The sequence below is a fragment of the Podarcis cretensis genome, assembly GCF_951804945.1.
Source record: "Podarcis cretensis genome assembly, chromosome: 5".
In the NCBI taxonomy this organism is placed as follows: Eukaryota; Metazoa; Chordata; class Lepidosauria; order Squamata; family Lacertidae; genus Podarcis; species Podarcis cretensis.
In genome coordinates this window covers 47,603,779-47,618,268 of record NC_137174.1, presented here as the reverse complement: position 1 = coordinate 47,618,268, position 14,490 = coordinate 47,603,779, and the positions used below count along the sequence as shown (strand labels likewise).

The window sequence follows — 14,490 nt, the reverse complement described above, 5'->3', positions numbered from 1 at the left end:
GATCAATCAGACTGCTGCATTTTGGATCCTATTCAACTCAGTACATAACAACAATGTACGTAAAATTACTGAAATAATCAGTAAAATCTACAGTTTAAAATGGAATACAGTAAAATGCATCAGCATACATCTCAAGTTACCTCAAAAGCTTGGTATTAATAGCCAGCAAATGCCTGAATGAATAGATGAGCCTTGTATGCTTCATATTGGGCCATAAAGTAGCTGAGAAACACATAATCAGATGTTGGTTACATTCTGCAAGACGGTTAATTATTTGAAAAGCAACTCTAATCTCACACGGGCCATTCACATTTAATAAATAAATAAATCATTCACATATTGCAAAATCAATTCCCGTTATCAAGCCAAAGTACATTTATGTAGGAACAGGAATCTGACAGGGGAGCTACCCAGAAAAGCCAACTTTCTAGCTCATTGTGTAGTTGGAACTTTTCATATTATTGCATTTGCAATGCGATTTGTATGCTGGTACCCTGGGGACTGGATCTATTATTTTCAAAGTGATGTTCACCTAAGTTTCTATCTCCCTAAGTGCAAGATTCTTCAAACGGGTTGGTGGTCTGTTCAAAAGTATCAAATCCCAGTAAGGGCCACACTTGTTATCATACATATAAATGAAATAGCAAGCAACTAAGTGGGAACTGCAGTTCTAGGAGTTTTAAAATATCAAGTTTTGTTTGCTTGATGTTGACCTCAGTGCTTGCTGTAATTTGGAAATATAAGACCCTGCTGAGTTTGTTAGTTCTATGGAAGCCAGCCAGAGTACTGGAGCTTCTAGGAATGCCTGCTGGAAGAAACAGTGCAAGTCAAGGTTAGATCACTGTAAGGCAACTTCCTATATTGCCTTCTTCCAATATGCTATTATCAAAAGTTTCAGCAGGGTACATGGCATTGACTGGGTTGCAGAAATGCATGCCTAGAATCACTTCTTTGAATCCCACAGCATACACATCCTGTCTAAGCAAATTTCACATGACAAAGTCTCATCCCTAAAAGTCTAAGAGATTTGGGTGTTTTCAAATGAGTGATTCAGTCCCATGCATGTCTCTCGGGTTTTATTCCTTTGAGGGACCTAAACAACAATTTCTGTTGGGTCTTTGCATACTTCCATTTCTTTACACCTGAACAGGTTTGTATCAATTCTTGTACTTGAGGTTGAAATCAGATTGATATGAACCACATGCAGGTACATTTTGGAAATAGTGAGACTTACTGCTCAAACTTCCTGACCTCATAGGAAGACTGCTCTTTTATTTATAAAGCAGTACCAAAACCCACATTTTACCCAAACTGTAGCGAAATGTGCTTTCTAGGAAAATTCTACAGATTATGCTTCTACATAAAGCTTGTTAGGTTCAGTTTGTATGGAGAAGGCTGTTGTTCCTTACAAGTTCTTTGATTACACTGTGGTCTGAAATTAAGGTCTTTGACTGATTGAAGTGACCATTGCAATATGGACTGGTTGCGTGTCAAGGTCCCCAGGGCCACTGCAACCTTACAAGTTGTGACGATTTGCTACGCAGTAGGCGAAAAACAAATGGCCCCAGCCAATCAGCCATATGGACAAAATGACAGGCATAGCAAGGTCAAAGCGAACAACCCTAAATATGGGGGGGGGGGGGACAGGCAATCCGATGCACGAGCAAAAGGAGGAAGCCCTAGCCTTGTGCAAGGAGTTTTAGCATTTCTGGCTGTCAATCAACAAATGGCAACATTAACTTCTTCCCAACGACAAGGGAAGCCCAATCGCATCAGTGGCCAATGATCAATTAGCCCACCCCACAACTTTGGAGTGTCCTGTCGGCCCCCACCGCAACACGTGCTCTCCATGAAGGAGAACATGCTTTATTCCTAAAGGCTTTGAACGATGTTGTGTGCCTTGCCTTTGTACAGTGAGTTCTTAAATTCCTAGGCTCTGATCCAAAGATCTTTGAGCACAGCAGAGGGCGAGAATCTGTGAGTTCTCACCTGCCAGACATATGCTGATAGCAATGGTTGGTGCTGTCAGACCTGATAACTCTGTCTATCAGTTCAATCAGTGCCATGCATGTAGTCCCATCGTGGCAAATGAACTGTGCATGCGTTTCATCCTTTTGTACATATGGAACCTAATTATGAAGGGATCGATGAATGGAAGATTTATTCCATGTGCAGACTGGTGCTTACTCATTCAGAACAATAGTGGTTGCCTGCTCTGAATTTGTTTGTAAAACTTTTCTGGAGGTTTCTAAAAGCACTCCATTTCCTGTCTCCAGTGGTGACAGAAATATGTTTGCCACTATTCGATCCTGTATTGTTCTAAAGCCAAGAACAATTCAGAGCTATTTATTTTAATATTGATGGACAGCAAGGATTCTATTTGGTAAATCATTATCCTAACAGTGAGTTGTTTCTAATATTATCTTGCTGCTTTTTGTATGTGTATATTGGACTCATATGAACATATTTTATGTCAAATACATCACAGATTCAGGGATGATCTTAACAGATGAACATTTATTTTAGGTTGCAGTTAATAATTTTTCACTTTGAAGAATTGTTGAAGCACTTCAAAGAAGTGAAAAAAAATATGCCAAGGGTGAACTACTTATTTTGAATCATTATGATCCATTTCAGGAATGTGACCTGGTTTATAGATTTTATAAATAGATTTTCTTTCCCAAGAATGCATTCAGTTTGAATCCCATTACAACCGTTTATGATAAAACTCTGATCTCCTTTCCCCCATTCTCCCCCCCAAATACATACAGGAACACAGAAGCAATCATGGAGGTCACAATTTATAATTATGAAACTAAGAAGACTCACGGTGTGGTTTGCTTCTTAATTAGCTATGAAATAGTCTCTTTTTTACCTTTGGGAAAGCTGTGTGAACTTTTTTTCTCAATAAGTAAAAAAAAAGGAGGTGTAATTATTATTTGTTGAACCTTAACTTCTCTAGTCAAATAAACACATTTTCCATTTAAAAAATCCCTGAAATTCCCTGCAGCAGGGGATCAAATAACCTGGAACTGCTAATGTGTTCTAGATCCTAATACAAGATCAAATGGGGAACTGGTCTTGAACCACTGATCAATACATAATGTTCATAGCTTTTCAGATATGCTGTTGTTTTGACAATATAATGAACAGTATTTACTACTGAAGGGACATGGGTGGTGTTGTGGGTTAAACCACAGAGCCTAGGACTTGCCGATCAGAAGGTCAGCGGTTCGAATCCCCGCAACAGGGTGAGCTCCCGTTGCTCGGTCCCTGCTCCTGGCCAACCTAGCAGTTTGAAAGCACGTCAAAGTGCAAGTAGATAAATAGGTACCGCTCCAGCAGGAAGGTAAATGGCGTTTCGTGCGCTGCTCTGGTTCGCCAGAAACGGCTTAGTCATGCTGGCCACATGACCCGGAAGCTGTATGCCGGCTCCCTCAGCCAGTAAAGTGAGATGAGCGTCGCAACCCCAGAGTCGGCCACGACTGGACCTAATGGTCAGGGGTCCCTTTACCTTTTCATTTACCACTGAACACCGGTAATATTCAGGAGTTATAAAGAAAACCGGTGATGTGGTAATGCAGGACAAAAGGAATTAAGGCAATCTTTAGGTTGTCCGTGCAGAAACGTATGTAAAATCTGGGAAGCGATGGTTCTGGCTCAATGAAGCACTAATAAGAACTTGCTTAGAGTGCAGTAACGTTGAGAAATAAAAAAAGATGACAATGAAGATTGTTAAGGCATTAGAAGTCAGGTAGGGCTGTACGAAACACAGTTCAAATAGGGAAAGCAGATACTGCGTTTTCAAATAGTTCAAAAACTTACAAAATGGAAAATGGTTGTGCCATGTGTCCATTGAGGGTGGGATGGACTTGTAGGTGGGCATCTAGGTGCAAAGTAGAGGATTGGATTAGTAGAATGTGTGTTAGATGTTTAAAGAACTGTGCAATAACTTTTCAACAGCAGCATCATTTCCCTTATACACAGACCACATACTGATTATCAAATTGTGCTCAAGTATCACACAATTGTTAAAACACTGTTATGGGTTAAGGGGCTGCTTGTGCGTAAATGGTTGAGTTCTCAACTCATGCAATCAGTTTCTAAAACTCTCCCAGACCACGAAGCCATGGGCGCATGGCTACCTCAATCGCTGGCAGAATCCGTCAGTGGGCGCTTCCGGAATTTACGCCAACATAAGAGTTCCTTAACGGAAACTCTCCTTCTGGATTCTCTGCGTGACAGTTTCCTGCGCGGAGTGGGCGTCCCCAACGGAGGTCCTGAGACTTCTCCACTGTTCTCACTGGAAGTATCTTGGAGCCCTCCCTCCGACTGAGTTTCTGCAGGAACTCTCTCTCTCCCCCTGCTGGTTCCTTCCTCTGCGTCCGAGGGTCTCCTAGCCTCCTGGAGCCCTTCCACCACCTGACTCTCCGATGGCAGTTCCCTGACAAACACTCACCCAATTCACAAATGCTGGTGTATTCTCTTCATTTTATATGGATCCTCACAGTTCTTATATCACCCCAGACCTTGAGTATTGTTTCATAACATCTCAGAGTTATATTAGTTAAAGAAGTACTTAATGTTTTAATCTTAGGTAATGTCAAAATGGCACAGGAAAGGGAGGGGGCAATATCACTCTCTTTCTAAACACTGAATTCTTATCACTCAGTCTTCGAGCTGCCTTTTTTCACTTGGCGGCTACAATGTCCAATAGAAGAGACTTCTTAGAGAAAGTCAGACATAATCTTCTGTCCTTTCTGTACAATTCATGCTGACATAATTGGTTAAATAGCATTATTTTTCAATGGGGAAATTTGTGATCCTTTTATACCGGCTGAATTAAAGCAGGTCAGCAACAATATGATGTGGTGGCTAAAATGTCCTGTAAAATGCTATTGGCAGGAAGAGGATCCATGAAATCTATAGGACAACTTCCTGATTGATAATCACTTGAAAAATGAAGAAAGAAAAAAAGAACTGAAAACTGTTGATAAAAAATATTTTAAAAGGCTGCTTTTTATTTAACTTTGCTCATACAAACACTGGCACATCTCTAGTTTACTGAGTCCCATGATATATGGCTGTACCAAAATGAGTTTGCAAAAAAACCCATACGTTTCCCCAAGATGATGAAGATGTAGAGGGATTTTTTTTTTATGTTTGATGTTTATTGTGTTTCTGTATATTCATTTTTTATCTGCTCTTCACCATAAGATTTCACCATAAGATATAGTAATAATGGCACTGAGATATTATTTCCCGCCCCAATCTCCTACTAACTTTAAACATTTATTTCATGCAACACACACATATACCAGAAATATATGATAGCTTCCCAAAGCCATCATGCAAATTTCCAGCTAGTTTTCTTTGAAAAGAATCTTCCAGGGATACATTATAAAAGTGAGAGAGACAAAGAGAGCGCAATTGCTTCATTTCTTGACAGAAGAGTCTTTAAAAGTACAGCCCATGCCAAGGTAACAGTTCACAGCCCCATTAAACTTCTCCAGCGAATGCCAACAGCTTCTCGTTGTGTTATCATGACTAGACCTGACCACTTATATCTTTGGCCTCAGCTCCATTTGTTTTCGTGTTTCCTATTCTGTTCTTCATAAGGTGGGGAAGACAGAACTGTTTGGCACGACATTCTTTCCCCCTTATTCCCTCAGCCTGCTTATCTTAACAGAGTCCAGGCTGGGTGATTTCATAGAAGCCATCTTACTTAGTCTTATCTGTGTTATGCTTCTATATTTAACCAGGGAGGGTTTTGCAATGCCAAAGTAATATAAAGCATAATGCTACTAGGTGGCTGGCTTGTAAAGAGAGGCCATATATCACTTTTATGTGGCTGTTCAAAGAAGGAGGCATTTAATAAAGCCGAAAGACCAAGCCAAGGGCCTCAGTTAATATAGAACCAACAGTTTAATTATTAACGTCTCCAAGTACTAAATCAGCTTGTGGGAGGACAATGCCAAAATATTACGAAAGTCAGACTAGATAACTCGTTGCCTTGAGGCAAAAGGTGTAGAGCAGCACAATGCAGGGAGAGAGTGTTTTGTTTTGAATCTATATCTAGAGATCGGCCTTGGTTAAAATATGGGCTAGATTACATTTAATGGAGCCCTTGACCTTTGGATCATGGGGACTGGAATTTCATCTTCATTCAGAGTCATGGTCTGGATCTCAAGAATTTCTGACTAGCCCCATTCCCATATAAAGAGAATTCCTGTTTCCAGTGGCCTGAGCAGTTTCGACCTGTAGTGTAGCAACTAAGTGCATGCATACGTAATGCTGTTGGCCAGCACTTTACACCGGTGATGGGGAACCTGTGGCCTTTCAGATGTTGTTGGGCTACAAATATCATTCCATGCAGGCTCACAGGCTCCCTTCCGACAACATCGAATAGGCCACAGGTTCCCCATCATATTATTTGATGTAGCCATACTGGATAAGTGGTGAGTCATCTTCTACTCTTTAATAGCAATCCCTCAACTAATGATAATTTTATCCTGCTAAAGTTGGCCTACTTACACTGCATTCACATCATAAAATGTTGGTTTAGTCATTTCTTGATTAATGTATGTGTAACCCTTAGATTCTTCCATTTCTTCACTGATTTTTTTACAGAGCATCCTGGGGATTATTAATTATATATCCATTTCATTTTTGAGATAGTCATTTCTTGTCCAATTCCACATGATTTTGTTCTGGCTATTCCTTTTCATTCTCTAATTCCATAGTATCATTAGGAAATATCAAATATTGGTCATCAGCAAAAGCTAAGAGGATTTGCTGTCAACACTAGTCCCATATGCCATTGTTTGTGTGTATGCATGTGCTTTCACTGAACAGCTCAACTATTCCAGAAACTCAGTAAATAGCTTTGGAAAAGTTCTCATTCTTTTGTAAACATGCATGCATCATGTATGGCATAATATTCATTGTAAGGGTTGGGCTGATTAAGACAAGTCAGCATCTACCAAGACAATTCCAAAATTATTCTGTGCATTAATTACAGTGGCCTCCCAGATTCCATTTTCCCTTTTAAATTCTTCATAAATTTCCTGCACTTTGCCAAGTGTTTCTCTACAGAGTACGTCACAATTTCCCCACCCTTTTTGTCGTAGGTTTCAGCATTCTAAACAGCTCTATTGTTTAGAGCAGGGAGTATCAGATTGCCCCACACCCAGGAAGGAAGACATGAAAAGCCAGAGCTTTATTAAATTACCAAACTCAAGGAACTGCAACAAACAGGATTGGTAAAATCAATCTGGGCAGGTATCATAAGAAGTTCAGACAAAAGGGAGGGTGAACTCTGAGGGTGAACCCTGAGGGTGAACTCACCCTGGCTTTAATCGACTGATTAGAAGAGTAACTGATACGTGCTTTGTTTCATCTGGGCACCTGGAGGTGTGCCGAGGGAGCTGTTGTTAGCTGCATGCCTCCACCGCTGTCCAGTGTCTGGAATCACAAGGGATGCTTCCCTCTCCAACCCCCAAGCTGATGAGAATGATGAGAGGTGGATTAGGAAGTACCCCTCCATATAAATAATATCATACATTGCGTGCTGTCACACACAAAAACGATACAAAGGATTCAAGGATTGCCCATACCCAAGCTGGAAAAACAAATGCAGTCATTTGACTGAGGTCTCAGGTTTGGGCCATCCATAGGACGCCTGATTTTTTTCCGAGCCTGGTCTAAAAATGTATTCAGAAGATAGGCCTTCCTTGTTAGTTAGCTAACTAATCCTTGCTTTCAGCTTCAGATGTTCTTAATGCCTTGCACTGTTTTCTTTGCTCAGTCAATAATACAGACCTTCTGTTCTGAGCATGCATCAATCATAGCGCAAATCCCAGACAAAAATAAACAATGTGTGTGTCTTCAAGGTGTAGCTGGAGTTGGGTGGCCATTTGTAGAATCTGAAGCTGCATCTTTCAAGGCTTATTCCTTACAGTAGGCCTTCATTGCTGTGTCAATCAGCATGCCTTTTGTGGACAGCTTTAGTCTATTTACATTGCACTGACTGAAAAGAACTTTTGTGTAAGACTTGTCATCCCCCAGCAAACCAAGTTCTGAATGACTTGTCCAGCAACAAGAACAAATAGAACCAATGTATGTTGAAGTTATTATCTGCCTTCATAAAAAGTCTTTTGTTGTGATCTTAAAGCAACAACTGATTTAACCAATTATTGATTATTGTTTCAGTAACAACAACAACAGGAGGCCATGAGTGCAAATCACAACGCACTGTCTCACGGAGTTTCCATTTACCCTATATTTTAAAGTTATTCTTATTAATAGGTGCCTGCTACCAGGAATGGATGAGAAATTGGTTTGGCTTGTATTTTAATCCAAACCTACCAGATCTGCATGTTCTGAAGCAATACACAAACTAAAACAAACTTCCCCCCTGAAATCTGTACTTTTCCGAATTTTGCAATAGTGTTCTCCCACCAAAGAATACAAAAATGTCTATGTGCCTGAAAGTAAAGTATAAAAATGCATTCCGTTCAGGAACATTGCTTGCAAAAATGCTTATATTAGGCAAAATATCATACAAAATAAGTCAGTCAGTAGTATAATGAGTCGGTATATCCATTATAAATTCATATTCTTTTCTCTTCTGACCACAAACTTCACTAGTTTATGTTTTATTCTGATTTTCCTATGGTTCTTTTTTAAAGCAATGTTATATATATGTTTCATATATATGAACCAAAATGATCCCTCAGAGCAACTTGCTATATACTGTATATGGTAAGTCACTCTGAGGGATAATTTTGCCATATGGCTGGACATGAAAATGAGACATAAATTAATTAATTGCATTACCTTGCAAACTTCTTTGACCCATTTTTGGCATGCAAACGAAGGTGGTGGGCGCTGACCACACACCCACGTGGAAAAACAGGTGCCCCCAGAAAGTGTTTAATTGCCACCGTTAAGCTGTCTTGCAAATCTGCAGCAGTCCTTCAGACTTTAGGGGGAAAACCAATCCAACTTTAACCTGGTCTCTTTTTTTTCTTCTCCTTCTGCAAATACGTCTGAACAATGACTTGAGTGTTCTCTCTGAAATCTCTTAAAAGGTGAGCGAATGGACCACTATAAAGTCCAGAGTTTTTGGTTATGAAGGGCACCTTTCATTTGCCTGAATGGGTAGCCACACAGCACCGCATAACATTTGGTATAGACTTGTGTCACCACACACCAGAAATGAGGTAAGATGTTTATGGATGGAAATGTAAGGAGTGTGGTCCTGTACCCCTGAAATTATGCACAAAACACTGTTTCTTCACCTGCCTGTCAAAAGCTAAATTAAGGAGGACATACAGCAAATTTCTTCAGAGGAAAACCTCCAAATCATTTATTTGAGAGCTAATTATGTGAAATGTGTTGACCTGCAATATGTGGTCCAATTAAAAAAAGGGGCGAGGGGCAGCTCTGGAAACTGTGACATTTATTCTTAGTTCACTAGTTTCTCAGGTAGTGGTGAAAGCATTTATCAAATAAATATTAGGACATCTATATAGTTTGGATACCATGTGCATTGAAAATTCATTTAAGTATCCAAAATCAATTACACCATACTATACAAAGCTTTCCAACCTGTTAAGATCAGTTCTATAATTGAAAGTGGTGTGATACAGCACAGATCACAGATGATGATGATGATGATGACGATGATACTGTTGCAGCAAACATTATAATATTGTAGGCATTGCTTTTTATTGTTAAATACTGCATACAATTTTTCTTTCTGCCTTAAAAGGCATAAGATTTTGCCAACATTCCATGATTTCCTGATGAAGATTTTCTGGTTTCTGTCTGCATTTCTAATTGCAGCCGAGATGGGTCTGAATGCCTTTTATATAATTGTTTAAAATATAGTAAAATAAACTCACTCATAATTTTGAGATTATAAGGAATGAAACAAACAAATGCTTCTTCAGTGATCCTGAAAATTGTTTCCTAAAAGGAACTACAGATGAGAAATGGTTGTCACTATTATTATTGTTATTGCTACTTTCTGGCTGGATGTTCTTCTGCTGTGCAAAAACAGGGAGGTCTGCAGCTCAGTGGCAGAGCATATGCTTTGCATGTTGGATGCAAATGTCTCCTATCTGAAACCCTGGAGAGCCACTTGCAATCAGTGTAAATAATATTGAGCTGGAAGCACTAGTGCTCTGGCTCAGTGTAAAGAAGCTTCCTGTGTTCTGATCATGTCATGACATGGATAATCTCTCTTTCATTGTATGAAAAGGCCCAGTCCATTACTGTGGCTTAGAACCAGTATGAATGTGCCCTCATAGTGGAACTTTGATATTCAGTCCTGTGAGCTGGGATGCTATGTCTCCAGGGATGCTTCTGAAAATATTACCTGAATGCCCTCACAGAATTGGCGTTCCAGATTACCTAGCCAAGTCTCCAAAATGGAACTGATGCATTTGGTAAGACTAGGTCTAACGCCCCAAAATGGTAACCTAGAGGGATCGCCCTACTTGATTTGCATCTCGGGGTGATCCTTAACCTCGGATTAACCCTAAAGGAGTTATCAGCCAGCAACCAGGTTGGCTCATTCAGGATACATACCCAATGCCTATGCCAAATTGATTACAGATTGATTATATCTGTAATCAATAAAGCTGTGGCCATTTTGATTCCAAGCCATTTTGCTGCTTCTACACCCCCCCCAGTGGCCCCCGGCCTGCTGAGCATGGGCCCGCAAAGATGTGAGTTGCTTATGTTGAAAACAATTGCATTTTCATAGCCTCCTGGGGCCTTGACATCCCTCCAAATAGAAGTTATCTACAGTTTTTTGAGAACATAAACAATTGGTTTAAGAAAGTTTCCTTCATCTGTCTTTTATCTTCTGTACTATGAAGGCTATAATGAGATGCAGAATGGCATCCTTCCATTTTATAAGCCTAATTAGGTCAAGCAAGCTGGTTCTTGTTTAATGTTCTGGTTGCACACACAGAGAGAGTGAGTGAGCGAAATAGAGAAACAAACAGAAAGGCAGGTGGTATAGCAGGCAAAGCCAAATGCTACAGGATTGACTTCTCAAAGGCAATGCATTTCTCTTAAAGCAGAACAGAATAAAATTGATATTTCTTACCTCTCTTCTTTACAATCTGCTCCACTGAAGAGAAACCTCACTGTTCAATTGCTAGCAATGCACCTGCCTATAATAATCCAGCATTACAACCACTACACCACACTGGCTCTCAGAGGTGGTATGCCTTGGAATAATAGTTGTTGGGGTTCACAAACAGGAGGTTGCTATTGAACTCATGTCCTACCTGTAGGCTTCCCATGGGGAGCCAGAGTGCCACTGTGAGAACAGAATGCACCTGCAATGCACCTGCCTCTATAACTATAATTTGAAGCATACTTAACATCAGTATGGTTAGGTAGTTGAGAAAAAGGTAAATAATTCAAACTCTTGTTTCTAGCACTAGACCAGGTGGATTGGTATAAAAGCAGCCACAGGAACATGGAGGAAATCAAAATGCACTTGGTTCAGACAGATCTCCCAAACTGCATGAGCTCACAACTGTGGTTCTTTAAAATCCAAAGCTTGTATGATTGAGCTATGCATAAAAATGAGAACATTTCACTATGTTAAACTCAGACCTCTGGCTAATCCACGCCAATACAGCAACACTTCTCAAGCACTATATAAGTTATAATAAACAACCATTATTTCTCATCTGTCTTTTAAAAAAAAGAGTTTTATAGTTTTAGTATATCATGTCTATGTTCTCGTTTGTTTTTCAAAAACCAAAACGCATGCTAGTGGAGAACAAAACACTCTTGCACAATCAAATCTAACCAACATGTTAGCACCCTATAAATGCATATTGTTGGCTCACATAAGCACCAGTAATTGGGGTAGTGTAAATGACTATGTCATAGACATAGTCTTTATACTTGTATCAACCTGACCAGAGGTAATGGTTATTTTAACGCATTATGAAAGAAAGTACCTGGTGCTTTGGCATAAAGGGGAGTCAGATGCAGAAAAACTGGGATCACTAAGCAAGACGGGGGAGAAATTAAACAAAATGGAAGCAGCTCAAATTGGGGAGCCATGTTGTTAGAGCAGATGTAGAAAGGCATTCCTTCTGAAGTAGAAAACTGGCTGACTCAGGAGGTTTCGGAATCCTGAATCTTTGAAAATTCACTTTGGAAGTATAGTGGTCAAAAATGGTTTGAAAACTTAATGTGTGCCATTTTGATTGTATAAGTTGAGTGGGAGAGGTTGTCTGACAGTATACATGCAATGGTGTACATACCTTGGGTACATACAATGAATTTCATGAAGGAACATGGCAATCCACACACAGCTTTCATGCTATTTCCTACATCAATGTGAGTTCCATGAAGGAAAATTTAAAATAGCTCTTAAGAGCCCTAGCTCATAATACTGGAATCTGAGGTCATCCAATAAAGCTAGGCAATACAAAAGGAAGTACTTCTACACACATAGCTAAACTATGGAATTCGCTAGCGTAAATAGTAGTGATGGGTTGGTACCCAACTAAACAGATCTTCTATTGCAAAGACTTTTAGCTGCGCAGTGAGAGACTATGTCTGGTTCAAGTCACTCAGCGAGTTTAGTAAGATTTGAACTCTGGTCTCCCAGGTCCTAGTCCAGCATTCTAACCTCTACACCACATTGGCTCTCAGAGGTGGCATGCCTTGGAATACTAGTTGTTGGGGTTCACAAACAGGAGGTTGCTATTGAACTCATGTCCTACCTGTAGGCTTTCCATGGGGAGCCAGAGTGCCACTGTGAGAACAGAATGCTGGATTAGATAAACCTCTGGTTTAATCCAGCAGAGTTCTTTTTATGTTCTTAGGAGTAGTTCTCAAATTACTACAATTCCATATATCTCCGAGTTCATATATGACAGTCAGTGCAAATCCTTTATGTGTCTACTGAGACATAAGTGCAATTGAATTCAATGAGTAATTCCAGGTAATAGAACTATGGCCGATGTGTGTTTTGCAACATGATAGCATCCTCACAAGTCTTGCAGAGGGCAATGTTGGCCACATCATGCATCTGGAAATGGAAACACTCATTAGGGTCCAGACATGCATATTTCACCTTCAAAAAAGGGGCATTTGTATGATTTTATTTTCAAACCACAAAATACACACCTGAGGTTGTTTGGTCCTTGGCAGCGGACAGGACAAATTTTCTCACTGTGTGCATAGGTTACACCTGCACACACTTGGTAGTTGTGATATTGACACAGATCCTCAAGTTATATTTAAATGCAACCTTTATAGAAGCGTTTGTCTCTGCACTCTTCATTCTGGGCAATTTGTATTTCTTGCCATTAAATCCCAATATGCATTGAGACATTGTGCTTGGCCCTCTACTCTCTTCTCCTACATCTGTCTTAAGACTGGATGAGTTAACTCTCCGTTGATCAGAGCTAATTAATAAGACAAGCCTCCCACAAGTTGCCACAAAAAGAAAGTTTTCTTCATTTGCACCATTTCTGGTGGAGGCTTTTCCTCTTAACTCCAAAAAAACAAACAAACAAAAAAAAAACCCTGCTGCACCTAAGGGCCTCTCATAATCTTTCTCTTCCCTTCACGTCACTTTTCACAGGCTCCTTGTAAAGGAAAGTGGGTGTGAAACATTGGCATAAGGTAGGAGCTGTTCAGACCAGTTAAACATTACAACAATACATGTTGATTAGGCGATATTTTGGCCTCCTCCTTTGCCACATTCTACTTGATGACATCACCCTGTCTCATAACTCCTCCAGCCATGGCCAGTGGAACAGCAGTAAACACCGAATGGCTGTTGTTGAAAATGTCAAAACCACAGTTCCAGAGGGGGAAATAAAAAGGAGAAGGAACAGCCAGTTCTCCATGGGTGTCTTAACGTTCAGGCTCACGTGGAAAAATCCCAAAGTTGGAGCAAGCTGCTTCGCAACAATGGTTTAGGATCCCATAGTACTTCCATAGTTCGAAGACACTGAAGCTTCCCTTTACCAAACACATGTACGTCTGTGATATCAGCCCCTTATAAAAATACCAGACTAGTTAATTAATCCTTATAAAAGCAGAACAGCTACAACACATGAAAGCCATGATTGGAATAAATACCAATGTGAAGTGTAGAGTTTTGGACCACTATCATGCCTTTTATGATATAAAGAGTCCTTAGTGGGACTTTTCCTGTAAATTGCAGGTTCTGGAGTAAGCTTGGGTTTGGCAAAGGCCAAAACAAGATGCTTACTGCTGGCATAGCCACTCTTTTCTGGACTGAAGAACATTATGCTTAACATTACCAAATAGGTGTTTCTCTCTAAGCTAGCACATGATAGTTTCTAATGAGACGAGAAGGGGTGAGTGTTGGCCATGATTTCAGCAGTGGATGCATTACTGGGAAGGGAAAAGCTAACTAACATACAAGCAAGCCCACTGTACATCCAGGCTGCACAGGAACATGGAGGCTGC

General features: G+C 40.1%; 1 long non-coding RNA gene across 3 annotated transcripts in view; it reads right to left on the bottom strand.

Moving 5' to 3' along the window:
* The window catches only part of LOC307216468, a 39,583-nt gene that overhangs the window by 1,836 nt on the left and 23,257 nt on the right, over positions 1 to 14,490 (bottom strand). The window contains exons 1-3 of one of the 3 annotated variants that reach the window (XR_013839099.1): positions 8,839 to 8,944; positions 7,348 to 7,503; positions 3,826 to 3,886 (exon numbers count right to left, since the gene is read on the bottom strand). This is a non-coding gene — a long non-coding RNA (uncharacterized lncRNA). Of the gene's footprint in view, positions 1 to 3,825; positions 3,887 to 7,347; positions 7,504 to 8,838; positions 8,945 to 14,490 lie in introns of those variants that run through there. The other 2 variants (XR_013839097.1, XR_013839098.1) reach the window with 2 other exon arrangements.